We start from the raw sequence: 7,311 nt of genomic DNA on the forward strand, positions 1-7,311 counted from the left end.
AAAAAATCCTTTGGGTAGGAAAATTACTTCTGTCTTGAAATGGATAAAATGCTAATCTAAGCTTGTCTGTGTCAGATACAGCCTAGGCAATGATGGCTACCTTGTGAGCTTTGTATATCATTAGAGACATATCAGACATACTGGGGTTGATTTACTAATACTGGTGCAAAATCTGGTGCAGCAGTGCATGGTAGCCAATCAGCTTCTAACTTCAGCTTGTTCAATTAAGCTTTGACAATAAAACCTGGAAGCTGATTGGTTTCTATGCAGAACTGCACCAGATTTTTCACTCTCCAGTTTTAGTAAATCAACCCCACTGTTCTTAGATATGTCAAGGTAAATGTTTAGCAGGGAGTAAATGTTACTTTTATTATGAGCAGTTATGAGTACCCTCATATATTTATAAAATAATTTACTATCCATAAATACAAGGCTTTTACAATATACAGTAAATATAAAACTTTATTTAAATATAGATGATTTTGTTGCATGTATATCTATATAAAAAAGGATATAAGTCTGTTTAAGGGTATTTTTTTTACAACTTTCTTATAAATATGGCCATTATTGTGTTTTTAAACCCTAAGATAAAAAAAAAATCAAAGATTTACTGCCTGGACCCCCCCCCCCCTCCCCCCAATGCTTTTGTAATGAAGGCTTATTTTTCTTTCACCTGGTTATAATGCCAGTATTAGCCCTTCCTGTCCTAGGGTGACAACACTGACTTTACTGTTAGAATATAGAGGGGCAACATTGTCACCCAAAGACACTGCAGCACAAGCAGACTTAGGTGTAAACAGAGCCTAAGGGCCCTTTCACACATATGGACCATTTGTCAGTTATTCATCCATCCGTTGACAGATGAAAAACGAACATCAATGCATTCCTATGGAAAAATGGATGACAACAGATGATCATCCATTTACATCCATTTTCATCCGCTTCCGTCAATATCCGTTTTTTTGAACTGATGAAAGCCCTACTTTTTTTTCGTTAAACGGATCGGACGAAAAATGGATGTAAATGGACAAACGGTTTGTTTTTCATTCGTTTTTGCATTGGTAGTGAATGTAAATGTAGTGAATGTAAAAAAAACTGATGAAAAACAGACAAAAAAAACAGAAGAAAAATGGATGAAAAACAGATGAAAAATAGATGAAAAACGGATGAAAAACGGATGAAAAATGGATGAAAAATGGATGAAAAACTGATGAATACTTCCTCCATTTTGACGTGACTGAACTGATGAAATGAACAGTCCATATGTGTGAAAGGGGCCTTACTGGTACCCAATGCACTGGCTTTTTGTTTTTTCCAAGTACCAAGACCAGTCCCATTATCAGGACTGTCCATAGAGCTGCTGTTGTGTGTTGCACATTAAGGGTCCTTTCACTCGAACGATCCGATTAGTTCCGCCTGTCAGTTTTCTAGGCGGATCTGATCAGATCCTCCATGCATCCCTATGGGGCAGCGAATGTCAGCGCAGACATGTCCGCTGACACCCGCTGCCATCCGCATCCGATCCTATCCATGAAATCCAGACGGATGGAAACGGATGGAAACCCTATTTTCCATCCGTCCAGGGGATCGGAACGGATGGGATCGGATGAGATCGGACAGGCGGTCCGCTCTCATCCGATTCCCCCATAGAGAGCAGCGGGACTCTGACACCTCCCTCTCCGCACACAGAGCGGAGACGGAGCTGTCATCCGCCTGCTCAGCGGGGATCGACAGATCTATCCCCGCTGAGCAGAGAACGGTCCGCACCGCACAACGGACCGTTTGAAAGGAGCCTTAAGCCTCGTACACACGCAACGAATTTCCGCCAACCGGTCGTCCATCTTTTGTCCAGAGTGGTGTCTGTTGGTTGGAATGTGCTCTAGACTGCACACAAATTTTCCCGCACGATAGAATTCTACTTCAGAAGTGATGTCATGTGTTGGATTGCTTTCTTTGTGTTCTTTCTTCTCTGAGCATGCCCAGTCTTGCTCATAAGATTTTTCCCTGTCGAAATCTGTACTGACTGCACGAAAATCGGACATGTTTTGATGGAGGACAAAAATGTTATAGCCTGCACACCAGAATTTTTTTGGCCGAAAAGTTGGAGTCGGTTGTCGGAAGCACCATACTAACAAGCGGAAAATCGGCAGAATTCCCGGCCGAATTTCAACTCGTGTGTACGAGGCTTTAGGCTCACCATACCTCACAGATGACAAAATACACAAAAATCCAGCTTACACAGCTGCAGAGTTGTGATTGGTGCTTTTATTAAAGTTTTAAAACAAAAAAGTCGGTTTTGAAAGATTTAAAAAAAAAAGTTGACATGTTTCGTTATTTATTCCTATATTATATATAAAAAATATATAAAAAATATATTTTTTTAAATGTTCATTTTTTTCCCCCAGAGGTTTAATTATATACAGTATACAAAAAAGTGATGAATGTGTGATTTGCATTTCTGTTTTTTTTTAAAAAAAAAATTGCATAGAACTGATTGTTATTCTGTTCTGTAATTTGAATTTGATTGGCAAATGCACAAAGAGAATCTTTTAAAGGGCATAATAAAAGTTGTAAGAACGGGATTTAAATGGAAGGCAGTATGGGGGATATTGCTGCTGAATGATTGCTCAGTACAACAAAATGAGCTTAACTGTTTGAGCAATGCGTGTATTTATTGATCTCTGTTACTAGGAAGAAAATGATAAAAAATCTATAAAGGTTTTTGAATCTTTAAATGGATGTTTTTAAATTAATATTTTCCAAGAATTATTGATTGTGATTGAATTAAGCCTCTACATCCATCCATCAATGAAAATCTATAGAGCCCTAAAAGAGAACAAAGGGTAGAGACTCTGTCCGGGTATATTTTGTGTCCCCAATAGTGAGATTTCGTTTTCAATTTCGGACCCAATGATCAGACAAAAGATTAGAGAAATTTCCACCATAGGACCACAGGCAGCTGTAAAATCCTGGAGATGAAAGGATTTCTGTACTGGATTTCGGTTTGCTCGCAGTAGTGCTTGCAGAATAAAGTCTTATGCTAAACTAAAATTCTACCAAGGCTACTTTAAACTTGGGTTTCACTGCTTGGGCATCTTGATGGGAATCCAGCTTTTTGCCTAGAGTAGCCTTGATCCTCCTCTTCTCAGGACCCCCCAGCACTCCTGCCTCCTCCCCCCGCTGAGTGCGTGTTTTCTCTTAAGCCCCGCTCTGTGTGTCCATTGACAAACAGAGCATGGCTCCGCCCCATCCCCTTCTCACTGGATGTTACTGACAGCAGCAGGAGCCTATGGCTTCCACTGCTGTCTCTGAGCCAATGAGGAGGAAGAGAGCCGAGAGAGTCACTGCTCTTGTGCACATTGCTGGACTGAGATTGGGCTTAGGTAGGTAAAAGGGGGGGCTGGGGGAGGGAGCAGCATGCAGAAGGCATGTTACCTTAAAGCAGAGAATGCATTAAGGTAATAAAAACCTTCTATCTTTGGAGCCACTTTAAGCCCAATGTGGGAGAAACATGTCAGAGGGGCATGTCTGATGGGCTGGGATCTGAGCTGGAGCCTGTCTTTCATTTACCTTACATTGGAGTTGAATACAGTGCACAGCGGTTACTGCATGCCATATTTTATTTTGGAGTGAGATGTGCCCTATCTCTGCCAGCACCTGAATACAGATTGTAAAGCTGGGAGACTGATACTGCAGGCTTGGAGTAATGCCAATCTGTTATGGTATTATAGAGTCCAAAGTGTTGTATTCCAAGAAACAACAATCCAACGCGTTTTTGGGTGCCACGCTGAGCCCCCTTTATCAGGGCTTAGGAAGCTGTAAAGTGTGACCAAATCAGGACATTTAAAACACAAAATGTATTCTGAGTAAAGATTATGGCCACTGAGATTATGTCCAGTTCCAAACTTTTAAAAAAAATGTCTGCATCAGTTTGAAACATTGGCGCCCTCAAGAAAGGCCTGTTGTGTTCACCTGACGTGCCATCTTAGCTTCAGATTATGTGATCAGGACCTGGGAACTAGGGATCGACCGATTATCGGCAAAGCCGATTTATCGAGGGCCGATATGCACTTTCCCCGATATATCAGAATCGGCCCCTGAGGTTACCGATATTGCTGATATTTCGGGAAAGTGCTTGTACCGGAGTGATGCCTGCAGCTAGAGGCATCACCCCAATATCGGCGTCCATAGCCGATGGTCGGCTGTCTTGTAATGACAACCAATGCGGCAGAGAAGCCGCTCGGCTGTCATTACAAGGAGTGGGAAGGAATGTCCCCCCCTCCCGTCGCCTTCTGCGGCTCGCCCGGGTCTCTCAACCCAACCAGCCTGCACGGCCGCCGAAGAGAAGACCCGGTCAAAGCTGCATTCGGCTCTGATCAGGTCTCCATGTAAGAACCCGGAAGTGATGTCATGACATCACTTCCGGGTACTCGGTGCCAAATTCAAAAAAAATTACAGCATTCAAAACAGCCAAACTTGGTATTTTGAATGCTTTCAAGTGCAAAGGAGGGATTTGGGGTATTTTAGACCCCCAGATCCCTCCACAAGAGTACCTGTCAAAAAATAAATAAATAAATAAATAAAAAAAAATTTTAATGTACGAAAATATCGACCAATAGCGGCCGATACCGATATGCGATGACCAAAATATCGGCAATAAAAAGACAATATTGATCGATCACTACTGGGAAAATTGTGGAACTTGCAGACAGGTAAGATTTTAACACTTTAATTGGCACGTGCAAATCACACTGATATGTGGCTTTGAAATTGCGCTGAAGTAACAAAATTTCAAAGCTGCACCAGTGTGAACCAGGACTGTACACATTTGTTCATTCAAGAAAACATTTTCATCCTGTTACTTCAAATTTTCTCATCACTGCGGTCAAACAAATGTCGGTTTGTTTGCATTTTATATTAGAAAACAAACTTTCTTAAGACAAAGTTTTTCTAATGAAATTCTACTAGTGTATGGCCAGCTTAACTCTAATTTAAAAAATATGTAACAAACATAATAAAAAGGATGGCATTTTGTGAACTGTACTTCTAAATAACTTTAAATAACTTTAAAAATTAGCTTTTAGAACAAACATATTTGAATTTTAGGTGTTTTGTCTGTATAAATAAAAATAGGTCACTTTTTTTCTTTTAAAGTATTGTTTTGTTCTTTTCTATTCAGTTTTATTTGTTGAGGCAGTTTATTTTGTCATGTAACCAGTGCCGCTGATGACTCTGGAAGGCAGAAGGGATTAGTCTAGATTTCTCAAATCTTTTGGCAAATACAAGTATTAGAAGTAGCACACACAGCTGTCTGCCTTTTATTTCCTATGCAAACAGTTTCTTGTCAAGGTGGTGTAGGATGTCAAGAGAACAGAATAGGGGAAATGTGCATTCATGCCTTCCCTGGGATTAAACATCCGATAAGCCTAAATATTTAGGACAATTGTACAAAATGAACATTCCAACCACCAAAACAGCCCTATGCTTATATTCAGGGATCTAACACTTTTCTGTAATGTAATGTATAGATAAAAAATCTGCTATTTGTATCTCCTATCATACTAGCAAATGTGAACCTATTCATGAATGGGATAATTAAAGTAGAACTATAGGCAAAAGTTTTATTTTTATTTTGGATAAAGCAAGGGAGGATTATAACACCTGTCAGAATTTTTTTGACACTTTGTGAGAACCAGTGACACTTAGGCCCCTTTCACACGGGCGATCCGATCCACCTGTTCATTTTTCAGGCGGACCTGATCGGATGCTCCATGCATCCCTATGGGGCAGCGTGTGTCAGCAGAGACATCTCCGCTGCTATCAAATCCGATCCTGTCCGTGAAATCCGGATGCATGAAACCCTATTTTCCATCCGTCTGGAGGATCGGATCGGATGGGATCGAATGAGAACGGACAGGTGGTCCATTCTCATCCGATCTCCCCTGAGAGGACAGCGGGGATCTGACAGCTCCACCTCTGCACACAGAGAGGAGACGGAGCTGTCATCCGCCTGCCCAGCAGGGATTGGGGGATCGATCCCCCGCTGAGCAGAACGGACTCCGTCGGGCACACCGCCCATGTGAAAGGGGCCTAATACAGTGATCTGTGCTAAAAAAATGCACTGTCACTGTACTAATGACACTAGCTGGGAAGGGGTTAAACATCTAGGGTGATCAAAGTGATAAATGTGTGCCTAGCCAGTGTTTTTGTGTTTACTATGTGCTGCTTTTACTAAGGGACGCAAAATCCATCCCCCCCCCCCCCTTGTCGGAACGGAGATCTGCTTTATTTACATAGGTAGAGCTCTGTTCTGTGTCTCTGCCTGGCGATCAGCTGGTGCTGGCGGACATCCATTACCGGCACCCACAGAACAGCAGAAGCGGCCAACAGGGGGCGCACGTCCCCTAGGCGGAGGTGCAGAATCATGTATATTTACGGGATCCTGCGCAGAAGGGCCATCCTGTATCAGTAAATCTGCTATGGAGGGGTCCTTAAAAGAGAAGTATAGTAATACCTTGGTTTGCAAGTAACCTGGTTTACGAGCTACATTTTTAAAAACATTTTGCCTTGATATGCGAGTGCTGTCTTTGATATATGAGCAGCATTTGACTCACAATGGAAAAGTGGTTTAGCAATGCTAAAGTTGTTTAGTACAGTATAAGCATGCCATCTCCTCTGTGACATAACATTATGTGTCCCTGTGCCTGTACTGTATATAAAAGATGCTGATTTCTACTGTTTCAGAATATCTCCCGGCGCTCATGTGACTCCTCGTCTCTCTGCTCTCTCCGGTGGGCAAGGCCGAGCACTCCCGCTGATGTCATCCGGGGAGGAGGGGAGGAGAGAAGCAGAGAGCCGAGAAGTAACGTGAGCGCTGGGAGACGCTCTGCTGATACAGCAGAAATCACCAACTTTTTTTCTATACAGTACAGACACAGGGAGACATAATGTTATTTAACAGAGGGGATGGCATGCTTATATTGTACAGTAATGTACTTTAGATATGATAGCAGCAAACCTTTATTTATACCAATAAATGGTTGTGGAACGATTCATCTGAGTTTCCATTATTTCTTTGGATTACAAGCATGCTGCTGGAGCGAATTATGGTCGCAAACCAAGGTATTACTGTATGGGGTTTGGGGTTATTGCATAATTATACTTACCTAGGTGGATGCAGCATGCATGGAATGCATTACGAAAAAAAAATCTTCTGACTTTACAATTACTTTAAGGATGGTGAGATATATCCTCCTTTTTGTCTGCTTGCATGATCTTGAATTGAGGTGCACCACTGTGTGGGCAGGGCAC

The sequence above is a fragment of the Pelophylax lessonae genome, assembly GCF_965119305.1.
Source record: "Pelophylax lessonae genome assembly, chromosome: 12".
Taxonomy (NCBI): Eukaryota; Metazoa; Chordata; class Amphibia; order Anura; family Ranidae; genus Pelophylax; species Pelophylax lessonae.